The following is a 15,786-nucleotide window of genomic DNA, read 5'->3' as shown; positions in this document are numbered from 1 at the left end:
GTAGCATAGATGGGATCAGGGGTTAAACTGGGAGTATGGTGGAAAGGGGAAGGGGAAGCCTGAGGCTAGCATAGCTTAACAAGTGATTATAAGGTTGGAAGCCAAAGGGAACTGCTGCCTGTCAGGAAGCTGCTCCAGAAGAAAACATCCCATTGTACCCGGGCGCTGGTGGATGGGACTGAGGAGAGAGAAACAGATTGATAACCAAGGGGCAACGTGACCCCGCATGGGCTCCTACAACAAAAGCCCCTTCATCTCAGCTGAATAGGGACAATAGCTAATGGGACAGGCCAGCAGCAGCCCCAGGAGTTGAGAGCCCGGAGGAGAGGGAGGAGTCAAAGGAGGGTCCTGTTTTACCCAGATCCTCTATTGATCTCAGTAATCTCCTGGGCTTTCCCCTCTCAAAATCACACAGAAAGTTCAAGGACTTTTTTGCCTTCAATTGTAGGCACGTGTATTGTCCCTAAGAGCCCCCGGGGCCGCTGGACACATGGGCAGCCGGATCCAGCCCCAGGGAGGTTTAAACCCAGGTGGGAGAGGGGGCTGCAGCCTCACAGACATGGCTCGCTCTTCCATCCTGCTGCGTGGGCTTTGTGCTCAGGCTGCAATCAGTGCGTGGCATGGGGATCGTGGCGGCAAGCACCCTGGATCGAGTGGAGCCCATGGATGACTGGCTGCTCTCACCCAGGGGAGCTGCAAGCTGGCCCCAGCCCCAGGCCAGCAGGAAGGCTGTGGCCAGCTGGCCTTCTCCCTGGGCTGCTTGGCCCTCTGACTCCCAGCTCCAAGGTGGTGTTGGCCAGGAGAGCATCCCTGCTCCAACTCTCCTCTGTGCCTTGAAGGGGATGCCCAAGCCTCCCTCACCTTTTGCCTTGGGAGGAAGCCATGATCTAAGATGAGCCACTGTTTTATTGGCATAACCTCCCGCTGGAAGTTCCCTTGCCAGAGGGAAATGAAGAAACTGAGGCAGCAGGCCAGGATTACTCAGTGCTGGAGAAAGACATCATTTCTCCAAAGATCCAAGGTTGAACACCCAGGCAAAGAGGAAAAAACAGCTGCCAACCCAATCAGTGCAGCTGCACTGTGTGCCGATGACTGCTAGGGCATGTTGATAAAAACAAACTTTTGGGGGCACAGTAGCTGTGAACAGGCAGAGCCCGGCACAACGAGGTCCTAGCCAGATGCTCCCACAGTACTATAAAGAGGAATTGTGTTCTTTCTCTGCCTCATGGGATTTCTGCAGAGCCTTCACCAGCCGTGTCCTATGGCACAGGTGTAAAATCAGGAGAGCAGCTAAGCCCTGAGGGGAATGGAGATCCCCAGATGAGGCCATGGTGAGCATGGGGCACAGGGAGCTGCACCCCCTGGGGCAGCACCCGTGAGGGCTGAGTGGGCAGGGGCAGGCACTGGAGCCATGCTGGGAGAACCAAACAGTGTCTTCAGTGCTGGGCCATTTTTGTTGAAATGTATGCTAAAATATGCAGCACAGACTAAAAAAAAAAATCTAGGGACAGATTTTTAAGTTTTCTTTTTTTTTTCTTTTTTTTTTTAAGGACAAGAGTGTCCATAAGAAGTGTCATTTAGACTCAAAAAATCCCACCAAGAGAAGTTTTAACGGAGTATTTTCAGCCTACATTCATTCAGCATGATAAAACAACCCAGATTACAGCAAAATACGTGGTGCCTGCACCCAAAAAAGCAAATGGATCAGCAAGCAGAAAGCAGATGAAATCTTACCCGGTCCTGCTGTGGCTGAGGCAAGAGGCAACGTATCTTTATACCTGATGCCTGGCGTTGGAGCTGGCAAGCAGCTCCATCCACCTTGTACCTGATACCTTCTCCCCAGTGAGGATGGAGAACAGGCCAACTTGATTAGAGAGCTGGCACAAGATGTGAGGACATCTGGGAGGCCTCCGATTGGGAGCATGAATTAATAAGAACTGGTAAGAGGAGGAGACTGAACGGGATTCAAAGCGTTTCCACAGCTCCCTGAGATAAAGTTCCAGGCTCTGAGTCTTGGTCAACCTGCTTGTTCCAGGCGAGGTCCTGATTTCTCCACCACCAACGGTGGGAGACTGCCCTCCTCAATGTGGCCATCTCCCATATGGCAGTGCCGCAGACGAGAGCTTCACTTCGTGGGGTGCTTTGTGCGCTAAATATAAGCAAGAGGGCAAAAAGGTTGATGTTTAATTGACCCATTTATCCTTCCCAAAAACATATGGGCTGGTGATTTATCTGTGGCAAGGGGGTCTCCACAGTTCATTATTGGCTCAGCCTCCTGTGAAAGTGGCTGCATCAGAATTTTCCAAAGACTTGAGCATGCAAGGGGCACTCCAGGACCAGCGGGACCAGTCACATCTCTGCCTTGTTTAAAGAAGCCACAGCATCCTTTATTATTTTCACAGTGCCAGGCACTAAAGCAGGCTTTGAACAGCTGGTCCCTGGCTGGAAGTACACAAAGACCCAGGTAAGCGTCCCCTTCCTCAGCCACGCTCCTTGCTGGCAGCAGCCTTCCATGCATAGGCTGGTCTTTGCTACAAGCAGGGACAGCACCTTGGAGCACAGATGGCTTCTAGACTGCCATGGTGCTGCAGGAGCAGCTCCCGGAGCCTCTCTCACTGTCGGGCAGGGTGCACAGTGGCGTGGGACGGGATGTGCTGCCAGCGAAGGGAAAGGCACAGAGCGAGGGGGTTCCCAGCACGGCTGCTGCTCAGCAGGAACGTTGCTGCTCCTTCCGGATCGCAGCCAGGACTGCAGCTGTGAGACACAGTGTGTGGCAGAGGGTAGGACAGGCAGAGGCTCTTTGGCTCAGGGACGTGGCCTGAGTTGAACTGCAGCTTCTCTCCTCATCAAGTCAAATCTGGGCTGTTAGGGATTAATTGCACAAACCTTAACTAGGCCTACTGACACTTTGACTCCAGCCTTTGCTGTGACAGTGAAACAGGCTGAGAGAGAGCAGAGCCAGGCAGATTAAATACAGACATTTCACTGAGACACCAGATTCGGTACATGCTCATCCCAGCACCTTCTGTAGCACATGAAGGGATGCCTGTGCATCCCCCCAGCCACCTCCTCCTTCCCCATTTACTCTTCTCTGCTGACTGAGTGTTCCCAAATGCAGAGTCCTCCAAACTTACAACACTGATGAATCAACACAGTTATCGAGGCAATCCCTCCCTCTCCCATACATGCAAGGCATAGGCTGTACGCTAACAGTTATTCAGATGGGAGCACTTGCTCCTGCAGGAAGCAGCAAACTCCTCTTCAGGACAAGGACCTCTCCCCACAGCACTACACACGCACACACACACACATACACACACACTGCAGTGACAGCCATGCACTGACAGGCTGCTGTAGGGAAAGGCACAAGGATTCCCCCAGCCTCCTGTTTTCTACAGCCCAGCAGGCCTCCCACAGATGTGTGCAGGTGCCACTCATCTGCACCTCATTAAGGGGCTTGGCACCAGGCTTGCCTCCATCTATGCCCTGTTGTGGGCTGCAGACCCACCAGGTCCCTACTTGTGTTCCAGAGATGCAAGGGCCGGAGAATTCCCATCCTTGCCACATGAAGGGATGCTGTTGCAGGCGTGCACTCATTTGCACCCTGTTAATGGCTGCAGGCCCCCAGCTGCACCCCTTTAATAGAGGAACAAGCAGGCAAGACCCTCCTTTTCAGCCCCATGGAGCTGCTGCTTATCTGCATGGGGCTGTTAGCATGACCAGCAAGTGCATCTAGTGGTCTAGAGCCCAGCTCTAAACTTGTTTTTTGTTAAATGAGGAAAGGCACTGTGTTATTCTTGGTCAGCTCAGATGCTGGCAGGAGGCAGAGATGTGGATGTGCAGCACTGAACACAGTTATGCGCACAGTGAAACTCTGCGTCTCTGAAGCTGTTACCCCGAAGCACGCTTGCGTTTTAGCAGCTATAGTTCACAGAAAAGTCATCCTCCAACTTAGTCAGTGTTGTATATGTCTTGAGAATAAGTGCATAAAGCCCGTTGTCCATGCCATGCATACATACAGCCGCGGTGCAGGGTGTGCTACACTGGAGCCCCTGAACAGTGGGCTTCTTAGCTTGGCTGGCAAAGCAAAATGAGCAACACATCACTAACATTACCAACAGTCCTCTGCTATTGCAGGCAAATATTTACAAGAGCTCTCCAAGGGAAACCCATAAACTGCTCCGTGGTATAGCTTTCTGAGCATCACTCCAGACAGCTATATTAGCTGGAACATGAAGTAGTTACACTCCTGCTGCTCTTCCAGCGCTTTGGAAACAGATACTTGTCTCTTTTATTACCTTTGTTTGCGTCTCGTTTTATTTGTGCGCTGCATGCTTCATTGTGCTGGGTTTGATACAGTTGTGACTGGCTACATTTTGAAACAGCAATAAATACTATCTAGGCCTCTTGTACTTTTTAATATTATTCTCTGCTTTAAAAAAAAAGCTGTACCAGACAATGAAAACAATACAGGGAAAATTAAACCCTAAATCTGCATTTATGGTTCCATGTTGAACATACAGGGAAGGTTTGTAGCAAACCGTTGTCAAAACATTTTTTCTCTGTTAAAAAATACTTCTGATGAGAATAAAATATTTTGAGGAAAATGATAGATTTTGAAGAATATATAATGAGTAAGGTTTCACTGGTCCAGGACAGACTTGCTGGCCTGAGAAAATTACATCAAGAACTGGAAGAGAGGTCACCCAAAGTGGAGGTGGCAGCTGCTAATGCTCGTGTCTTGCTCTCTCCATGAGATCCCTTAGAAATATCCCACTTTGCTTCAAGAGCTGCAAAATCACAGCTGGAAATGGCTGATCCAGAGACAGCAATCGAGTCTGGGGCCCCACGGCACTGCCGGGGCATTTGCCATGCCCGGAAAACACGGTGTCCCACAGCCGAAGCAGAAAAGCCAGGCTGAGAGGGGAAATGATTCACCCCCAGCGAATCAGTGTCAGAGCTGGAGAATCACCCGGGTCTGCTGGGTTCAGTCTATGGGGAAGGGTGCAGGTTTGCTGCACAGTGAGGTTTTGCCTTTCACCTTGGAAGATATTACGCTGGTGGTGCTGCGCGGTTCTGCCTGAGGAGAGATGGTGACAGCTCCACTTATTGGCTTTGCTGGGCTGAAGAGAGCACTTTAAAAGGAAGCAGAGCAGCAACACAGCATTAGTTCCTGCTGGAAGGGGGAATGAGAGACGCACATTCCAGCCTTGTATGGGAAATTTGGCCTGCTCACATCACCCTGGGAGATTGGGCTGAATACTGTATTCTTAGCATCCTGTCCTAAGGCAGCGTGCACTCCTGCTACAAATTGTTGAGAAGTGCTGCCAGCTCGGAGATGGCTGCTCCTCAGCCATGGGTGAAGTCATGCCTGGAGAACTCTCTGAGGCTTTGGGAGAGTGTGGGGTGATAGGTGAGAAGCACAGCATGCCCGCAAGAGAAATCAAGGGGGAGACCTGCCCTGTTGTGCATGCGGTAGGGTGCCTGCACTTGCCTGTGTGTGTGTGCACACGGCTATGGGCAGTGATGTATGCCAGCACCTCCTGGCTGGCAAACAGACAACCCTGTTCCCCCCCACCCCAGAGTGAGGCTTGGAGATCTGTGGAGCAGGCTGCGACTCCCGGGACTTACACAGGAACGCCCACCCTGGAAGAGCCTCCCAGATGCTGGAGCATTTTGGAAGCAGTCCCAGCACTGAGATTTTGGGAACACAACATCTCAGTGTCATTTTAGGTCTAATCCGCATGTACACCACAACACCAGAGTGTGTAATTACAGAGCTGTGCAGGCAGTTGATAGCTCAATTGTTGCAAAAACCTGATCCTTATCGTTTCACAAAAAATAGGCAGACACCTTTCCATCAGCACAGCTGTGTGAACCTGGGCTAAGAGAAGTGGTGGAGTTAGACCTGCTGTACCGACCTCAGCCAGCCAGGTCCAGGGAAATGTGGTCACCTCCTCTATGCTTGGAAAAGGGCTGAGGTGAAGGCAGGTTAGCTTGAACATGTTGATTATCCCTTCATGGCCTCTGTGCTCACCTGTGAGCACTTCCCACAGCTCATCTTTCCTAGCAGGGTGCAGAGCGTTGGAGGCATCACTGCAATACATTGAGAGGCTTCACTCACTGCTACAGCCAGGAGAAGTTCAGCCTTGAGGCTCCCCTTCTTTTTGTGAGCTTGTGTCCTAGCTCAGAGGTCTCCAAATAGGCAAGGAAGGGAAAAACCAAGCTCAGGATACAGTGTGTGTGAGTGCACCAAGGGATGCTTCTGTTTGCATATGAGCATTTGTGTTGCATTTGTACACCCAAGCAGAGACGGCAGGTATGGGTGTGCATGCCGGACTTCTACATGTCGCGTTTAGGGGTGTATCTATATATTAGGGATGTGCAAGCTCTGTGCATATGCGTGTGTCAGGCCTATTTTTCATTCAGGGCATTGCGTGGGATCATAGACTTTTCTGCATGGATGTTCACAGAAAAATGGCCTCGTATGCATCTTTGAACATGCATCTGCCTCTGGATGGATGTCCCAGGCCATGTGCCGACAGACAGTAATAGCACTTGGTAATTTCAGAAGCCAGGAAAAAAGTGGCTGAGGAGCCTGCAGGCATCTGTGCATGTCTGTGCCGTTACCAAATTTTGTCTTTCACCGGCCCTGTCCGCGCATCCCCTGAGCTGAACGGGCCGTGCGGGCGTGCAGTGCGAAGGGACGGCCGCACCGGGCTCCTTTCAGGAGCCTGGGCTGGGGTCATCTGGAGCATATGTTGTTTTTTCGGCTTGCCTGTTTCTTTGCGCCTGAGGATTTTTTTTTTCTCTCCGTCTGCTAATATCAACAAAACCTGCTAGGGCACCTCATCACCGGGGCTCCTTGAGAGTGAACACGACATACTTGGAGCATGCAGTCAGCTTTTCCAGCCAGTCCACACGGCCCGAGTAAACTGTCTAAGTATTGTCAGAAACCACTTTATAAACTCAGGATGGGGAGAAGATGATTGATGGCTCCATGCTGCACATGACACAGCTTCTACACTTCCCTGTATTTATAATATTTGTGTATTGCCTCTACCTCCAAGTTTGACAGGGCCAGTCCCATTCACTTAGAGATATGAATTTGGCACAGCCTGACATAAACTCCAGCGCTTCAGGCCACCAAGGGAGAACCATTGTTATAAACTTTCTCCCCCCGCACCCTGCTTGGCCCCTTTCTTTTCCCCGCTTCCAGTCGCATTATTTCTTTACAAGCCAGTAAGAACAGAACCAAATGTTTCACATCTGTTCTCACCGTCCAGCCATTTGCATGAGAATCGCCGGTCGGTTTTTCAGTGAAGCGCTGCTCGCCGGCCGAGGACAGTGCTGGAACCACTGACTACGGACCCCTCTTGCTTCTGCCAGATGTCTGAGCTTTGCACAAAAGCAATGGACCCAGGGCTTTAACAAATCTCCTTCTTTCGGGGCCTAATTGCTCTTGAGAGATGTTGGGTGCTTGTTCTTTGTGGACCGTATCATGGAACTGATCCTCACCCTTGGGTCAGCCCTTTTTAACCTCGCGTTTTGGCGTTTTGTCAGCAGCGGTCCCATTTTCTTGTGCCACCTTCTTGAAGGGACTTTGCATCAGTGAGTCTCGAGGCAGAGGTGGTTTTTGTTTAATCAATCAATAATGGTAATTTTAATGGTAGAGCATCACCTCTAGGGATTCGTCACCATGGGGAAAGGTACCTGAAAATAAGACCCCCATTTCTCAGGAGGTGCCCATTTAACCATGTAACAAAATATCCCCAAACCCTCTATTCTTCTGCTCACCAAAAACATCTTCTTGCAAGCCTGCTCTTCCCTGCATCCCTCCCCCTGCCTCTTCACCAGGCTGGTTTGGCTCCTTCCTCTTCCCTAAAACCAGGGCTCTTAGCTCCAAGCTCCAGGACTGACAGTGAGACTAGAGGCTGGGATTTTTGGAAACTGTTTGTTCTCTTTCCAGTCTGGCTGGGCATTATGAGCTGCCATTTGACTGACACAGCGGCAGATGAAAGACTTAGTATTGACATAAGCTAGCAAAACCGCTTCGAAAATCGTAGCAGGGAACTGCAATATTTGAAGGCCCTCCATGCCATGTACATGAGCTGCTCTGAATCTGACTTCCAATTTAGCTGATGCTCTTATTAACCCTCCAAACCCCAGTGTTTTTCCAGGCAAATGAAAGGTAAAGAAAAGTTTTTGCACTGCTGTGGTCTACTGCGGCTTTCTGGTTAATGCCAGGACTCTGGCAACCAAGTAGTTTTGTCAGCCTGTTCAGCCCAAACATGGGCAGGTTGGGCCTTGCAAGGGGGTGCTGGCTGGCAGCTCTCCTGCTGATCCTGGGTATCGGCTGTGTGAGAGCAGAACTCATCCAGCAGCCTCAGGGGCTGTTCTGACCCTGGCTCATCCCCGGAAAAGATGTGTTTACCAAACAGAAACCATGTTGTCATTAAAAACTGGCTTACTGCTTTTAAGCTCCTCTGCAAAACTTGTGTGTCTTCATAGACAGTGTGACATTAAGGTGGGACTCACGCTCCACAGGGTGGATTTTCCCAAGAGATAGTAATTGGATACGGCCCACTGAGTTTATGCACAAGGCTGTCTTGCCTAGGAATGGAAAATTGATATTTGTGTGCTGGCATCCAGCTCTGTATTCACGATTTGCCATCATTTTTGTGTGCTGGGAATCCCTCTGTGGTGTGATATGGGAAAGGCAGGGTGGTCCCAAGGGAGTAGACACCTGCTAGGGTCATGCTCCCCAGCTGCAAAGTCCTCTTTGGTCTTTTCCAAGAATTTAACCGTGTTTTGGAGTGGTCCCAATTACAAAGGCAGTACAGACTGTTTGTCAATCCAGCCCCTGGATTAAAAAGAAGACACGGTGCTGCCTGTTTTCCCCTGTGCACCCCAAAACCACCTATATTCTTGTGAGGAGAAAGAGATGATCTGCATTATTAAGAGATGACTGGGATGAGCCCCAAACACATTAAGGGCTAGACTTAAAGCCCATTGAGGTTGGTGGACCCACTTATCAACTTGCAGAGAGTTTTGGTAGGAACCAAGACTTGTCAGCAAGTCTCAGCATCTGCTCTCATAATCAGACACTGCAACAAAGCAAAGGGGCCTGACTCCATATCCACCTACCAGGGGGACAGAGCAGGAATCCTGCCTGGAAGTGGCAGAGGGAGTCTCTTTCCTACCCTAGGAGGCTGGCCAGCCCTGTGGCTCTGTAGTCCCACCTCCAGTGGAGAAAGAGTGGATGTCCCACATGTAGTCAGACTGCCAGGCTACAACCCTGCAGGTGATGGTGGGGCACAAGCCTCTAGCTTGAGGAAAGCCTGGAAGTCACGTCTCTAACCTAAAAGCCATGTGTCTACCCTTAAAGTCATGTATTTAGCCTTGAAAGCATCCATGCATTCAGCAAGAGTTTGTGCTGAGAGACCTTTGGATTGCATCTCTATCTGTAAACTCCCCAGGATGAGGATGTGGGAACAGGTCCAGCTCTGATTGCCCAGCCTGCTAAATTGCCACCAGCTCTCTGATGGAGTTTTGGCCTGTGTCAGACACCATCCCAGCTCATGCCAGGGCATGGGCTAAAGGCTAACACAGGCCAGGGGCTGGAAAACAGGTAGTTTAAATAAGCATACCCTGTCCTGGAGAGAAGAAGCTAAAAGAGGACAGTTGTGAGCTACATTGTGCCCCTTAACCTCAGGCCTAGATCCAGCCTTGGTGGAGTGGACTTAACTCCACCATCCCAGCTGAACAACTGGTGCTGACTTTCTACACCATCTTGAGCTCCAAACCATGGTACAATCTTTGAAAAGAGGCATTTTAGCAGCATGAAGTGCTGCATTTGTCATGTCTCCAAACCAACGTTAGAACAAAAAACAGCTGAAGAACTGGCATTGCTGTGCTCCTAGCAAGCTGAAAATGCCTCCATCTGCATAGGGTCCCCCTCACCTGGGGCAGAGCCCCAGTGACTGTTAACATGCTGCCATGGGGAAAGGACAGTGTACAGGAAAAACAGGCACCGTTTTTTCTTTTTAAAAGTCCTACTCCCTGCTGTTCAGGAGCAGATGGCAGTGGAGATTGGTTCCCCTAGGACCTCCAGGATGCTGGTCTGGTGTCTGCATGGCAGAGTGCAGAATTAGGCCCTGAAGAGCCTAGGCTGCCTGAAGGGGAGGAGTCCTCATGTTCTTGCTCTCATTGCTTAAAAGATATTTTCGCCATATGTCTCACAGTCAGGATTAATCCATGCTCACAGCAAACAGCCACTTCCAGCTCTGCTCGGAGGATCTCAGCTCCCAGACCTGGCACTCTTCCGCCTGCCACACTGTCTGGGAGGATGGAGAGCTTGGAGGAGGAGCCATGTTTCTGAGCTGATGTTGCCTATAGGCTCTCACTGCGGACTCTTCCATTTCTCCAGACTTTCTCCACTGCCTCAGCTGGATGGATGAGAGCTGCAAAGTGCCATGTGGCTAAAGGCACTTCAGTGGGATCACAGCCTGCTGGACTTGGCATCCCAGCAGAGCAGAGCGTGGACCAGGCTTCCATGCTGGTCAGAGCCCCCCTTTCCCAGTGCCTGTATGGCTGGTTGAGTTGGCACACTGGATCCAGACCTTCTATTGCAGCATGTGGAGTCTGGATCTAGATTTCGCAACTTGGAAGCCATCCCCATTGGGCAGAACTGGACCTGTTCAGAAACAAAACCCCAGGGCAGATACATGCTAACATACTCTCTTGTGAGCACTTCTGCATGTTACTCTGACAATATGCCCAGGATAACCTTGAGAAATCCAAGGAATCCTCCTGTGTCTCTGACTTCTAAGAGGTGGGACAGGAAAGATGGCAACTGGCAGTGATTCTGTATGCTTTATACCCCAGGGAAGGAGAAAATCTTAGAACAGGACATAGATGCCATGCCAGGGAAATAGAGAGGGGATACACAGAGACCCAGGTCACCCCCTCTGCACAGTCAGGGTTTATCAAATCCAGAAGGTGTTGGGTTCCCCCATGCTGCTGCGCTTCACCATAGAAGATTCAAATGAGCAGATCCATGGCACTTGGACACTAACCGCTGACTGAAGAACAGGCAGTGGCTTTTCTGTTAAAGTTTCCCAATTCTTCCACTGACAGCAGCCTCTCACTGCCATGAGCACTTCCGCATTTTGAGCCCAGTTTGCTCTGAGGGCTGGATGTCAGTGGAGACAAGGGAGAGCAGCACCGTTCAAGACTGGCCGTCTTGTTCCAAACCACATACAAAGGGAAAGTATGCTGAGATGTCAGAAGCGTTTTGGCTGGGAATTCCTGGAGCTTGGCAGCTGTGGCCAATGGCAGAGCCTTCCTTGGAAGGCACTCAGCTGTACCCTTCACTCCCCAGGCTGGGCCACCAGCGCTAAGAACGCTGACCTTTAGAGACTGTCTATTTTTTCAGGCTGCTGCCTGATGGGCCAAGTGTCTGGAATGTGCCAGGGCAGGAGGGCAGAGATGGGGAATCCCTTTGAAGCTGACATTTCTCAGTGAGTTGTGTGTCCTGCTTTTCCTCAGAGATACACATTCAGAAAGGCTCATCTGCCTTGCCCATGCCTTGAACAACCCTTGCTACATGTGCAAAGTGCCCTGACTTCAAAGGATCTTGTCTGCATTCAGTAGGGCATAAATGATGGCATCATGCTCAGTGCTTGGTCTGGCTTGCTTCTTCCCACTTGCAGTGATGCAGTGGGAGTGGCCATTCCTAGTGTTGCTGCTCTGGGATGATCGGAGCAGCTAGAAGACCACTATGAAGGAGACAGGAATGTGGAAATTTCCATGAGAGTCTGGGGCAGAGTTTTGCACAAGCCCATTTGCAGTTTGGGGTCTCTAGTCCCACCTGGCAATTCAGAGTTTCTTTTTTCACATTTGTAGCTTGGGAGTTTGGAAAGGAGAGGCTGGAGGAACTGAACACATAGTGGTCACAACTCCCTACCTCCCTGCACACAATTGCTAGAAACATCCTGGGCACTGGAGCCCCCTTGCCAAGAAAACACCTCCATTCACCTCCTTGCTCCAGTTCCTTCTCTTTCAGGTGGTCTGCATTTTGGAAATCCTCCTTCTCCTAAAAACACCAGTAGAAGCAACTATAAGAATCTTTTACTCCATAGTTATAATGCAGTGATGTCTTAGATGGACTCTCAGTTCCTAAATTTCCCTGCCTCAAACATCCAGTAAGGAAAGACACAGTAGACTGTAAAGTTCCCAAATATCATCGTAAGGTATGCACTTGCATAAAGAAAAGTAACTACATTATAACTAATGCTGACTGGAGGCAGGAAAGAGGAAATGCAGTATATACTTGTGAGCACAAGAGGGAGAGCAAGGAAGGAAGAGAGATGAAGGCCAGGAACAACGGAAATGGACTTGTACCTGTTTGTAAACTGGGTCAAGATTAGTAATAATTTGGATAGTCTGGGCCCACTTTTATGGGTTCTGCAAAGGCACATCATGAAAAAACAGCTTCTGCCTGGAAGAACGTAGTAGGTGGCTCTGTGCTGGCAGTGATTTACACACAGCCTTCGCTTTACATATGTCAAGAGCCCAATTTCTACCTGCATAAACCTAACCACATGAGGGCCTTTGTAGGCACTGGGCCTGGCAGGTTAAATCAAGGCATGGGTTTATTCCTGCTTAAGACAGTCAAGGCGAGTCTTACCCAAGGGGGGAGGAGGGGAAACATCCCTGGCTTTTGAACGGACTATTTTTATTTCACTGCTTTATATTTTATCTGCTTTACTCTGCCACTCCCTCTTATTACTATATCCAAGCAGACATGAAAATGATTGCTCTGCTGGTATAACTGATCCAACAAAAGTAATATGAAAGATGAGAAATTGAATGCTGGGGTTGGTACCATGCAAGACTGGCTTGGAATTTGCTCCCTGGACACAAGATGCTTAAGAGCAACTGAGCAGAAAAGTCTTGCAAGAATCCTCTTGAAAATGGAGAGCAGTGGCCCAAACACTAATATTTTCTGCCAGCAGCACAGGGTTGGCATTGGCCAGACGCAGGCAGAACCGCCCCAGCCGCAATGCAGTCCTGTGGCAGGACTCACCAGGCAGCACAGTGCTGGCTACCCTGATGTGAGGTTTTGAGAGCTATTTAGCAACACTGGATTGGGACTTGAAGCAGAATTAATTGAGCTCAAATTGCATCCTCCTAGCAATCCGCTAATCTGCTCCAGCAGGAGGATAATGACATCTCAGGAAACTGGCTTCAAAAATTGAAACTTGCTGAGTTTTAATAAATGGACTGCTTAAAAGGGGGATTAAAACTTGCATATAAAATATCACCACATCAGGACTTAGGTTCATATGGGAGATTTTTGCCTCCAAATGGAAGGGAGATCTCTGGAGAACTGTGAACTGCACGCACGCGCACACACATGCACGCGATTATGTGTCCAAAGGCACACAGAACCAAGCTGCTGTCATCTCCCCAAATTACTTTTCTTAAAACCATGTTTATTAGTCCTAGGCAGTTCTTAGCATGCAGAAACTTTAATAAAAGCTCCTTTCAAGCAAAGTCCTCAAAATGCTCTGCAAACAGCAACAAATCAAGGGTCACTTCATCCCTTGTGACATGGGGATGGCACTGCTGCTGTTGTAAAATAGATGGTATGCAGCAAATACGTGGTAGAACTAGGAATAGAAACCAAAAGTCTTCTTTGAGTCCAGCACCCTCTACCAGTTTGTCTCCCTTCCCCTGTTCTCCATGGAGTGTGCAGCTGCTGGGAGATGGTAGGTGCAGTGTATAGGTGCAGAGCAGTGGGATTTTCAGGGGAGATGAGTGCAATCACTTAATTCCCTCTGTCTCTTTTCATATTCTCAATCTGGAGAAAATGGGTTGAATTTCTGGAAATTTTTTTCTACTCTTATCTCTCTCATTTGGGTGTGGCTGATGGAAAAGCTTGATACCTTAAATGCTAAATAACTCTCTTTGCCCTTCTGCTTGTCCCTCAGAGCAGAATTTGTCTCTGCAGGCTTACTTTTTTTCCTAATGTCTGCCTATTTAGTTATATTTCGAGGTTAATCTAATAAGAGGGAGGAAAGACTCTCCATGAAGTCTCACCCATCACCCTCAATTTACGTTTTGTGAGCATGGATACCCACGGCAAAGCAAATAAACTGTAGGTGATTCTTCTCTCTGTTGCTGTCAATAGTATTGTCGTTGCCACCGACCCAATTAGAAGCATTTGTCAGCCTTCAGTAATAAGCTCAGACCTGGTGCTGAGGTTTCTGTCTTTCACCGGGTGGCTCGCAATCCGTTATGAAATATTTATGAACAATCTTGGATGACATCTGTTTGCTATGTTGCTTATGATGTTCCCAGCGAGAGGACGGGCTGGAGAGCACACACTGTGCCTGGCGATGTGGGCACCAGACGAACCCTCGCTCGCGACAGGATGGGAAAACAAACAAAAGCAAGGCTCAGCTGCTCCGGGAGGAGGTAGCAGCCACCACAATCAGAGCCCAGCCCTGGGGTGGCCCAGCCACGTGTGTCTGGAAAAGAATCCTTCAGGATTACGTCTGCTGCTCACCGAACACAGTCAGGCCTGCTGAGATTCCAGCTGCCCAGTGGAAAACACTGGGGCTGGTTTCCTTTGTAGTAACACGTTTTTGCCTAAATATGTTTCTGGCATGTGTGAGGTGTGTCTCCTTCTGCGGCCAGTTGTGGGCAGAGGGGGAATTTTATCTCAGAAGTGAATACTTGAAGGATGAGCTGCTTTTTGGTTTTGCCAAGCTTCTGAAATATCATGGCTGAGCAACAAAGCGTTTGGGTCAGAAATTGCAGTTATGCAGTCTTTGAGCATCTGTGTCTCGGTCCTGTGCACGTCAGGCTGCAGTAAAGCTGCCCATGTACAGGGTGGCAGCCCTCATGCCCATGGGGAACAGGACCCACAGCAAGATGTCCACTTAGACTGGACCACGGACCAACCACCAAGGAGACTTTGCATCTCCATGGAGCTAAGCCAAATCGCTTGGTTGTCCACAGAGTAAAAGTCTCCATCCCAAATAATGAACACTCTTGAACATCCCATGCCCCCAAAACATCACTGTAGTTGCCCACCACTCTGAGATGATTCCGCTCACTTCATTTTAAGCACTTTAGACCCCCTAAATAGGAATTTATTGTTCTGGGCTTCTTCTGCTGTCTGCACAGAGCAATTTGCTCCTTAATCTACACCCAAGATGTGAATTACACTCCAAAATGCCTGTTTCTCTTTGACGAATTGTGCTCCTCATAACTCCCCCAGGGCCTAAACTCCCCAATGTTTAGCCGGATCCCCAGCTCACCACATCGTTTCTCAAAGTATAAAAGTTGCCAGGCATACACTGTCTCTTCTACCCTAGTCTCTTCAAAGACGACCTACTGTTTAGCTGCCTGTCAATCATGTCTAGTGGCATGACTGACAGCTGTCCCCAGTGGCTCCATGGAGCTGTGTTGTCAGAAACCACACATGGTCCTACCTCACCAAACACATTCAATCCCACTGCTCCTTCCCTCCCACAAAGCCCATATGGGAATATTTGTGCCTAAGCCAAGCCATCGTACAACTTTGCATCCCTGCTGAGCTCCAAGAGGGAGCTCTGCTTGCTTCTGTCGAATGCCATATCGCAGTACAAGGGAGGAAGGCTGGTAGTGGAGGACGTCTGTCCTGCAGCTGGAGAGGCAGGATCGATACACGCTGCAAAAGGAGAGCCAGGCTTGGGGGAGTGAATGTCCTCCCAGCAGGGAGGCTGGCTGTGC

The sequence above is a fragment of the Rhea pennata genome, chromosome 19, assembly GCF_028389875.1.
Source record: "Rhea pennata isolate bPtePen1 chromosome 19, bPtePen1.pri, whole genome shotgun sequence".
In the NCBI taxonomy this organism is placed as follows: Eukaryota; Metazoa; Chordata; class Aves; order Rheiformes; family Rheidae; genus Rhea; species Rhea pennata.
This window is presented reverse-complemented; position numbering follows the sequence as displayed.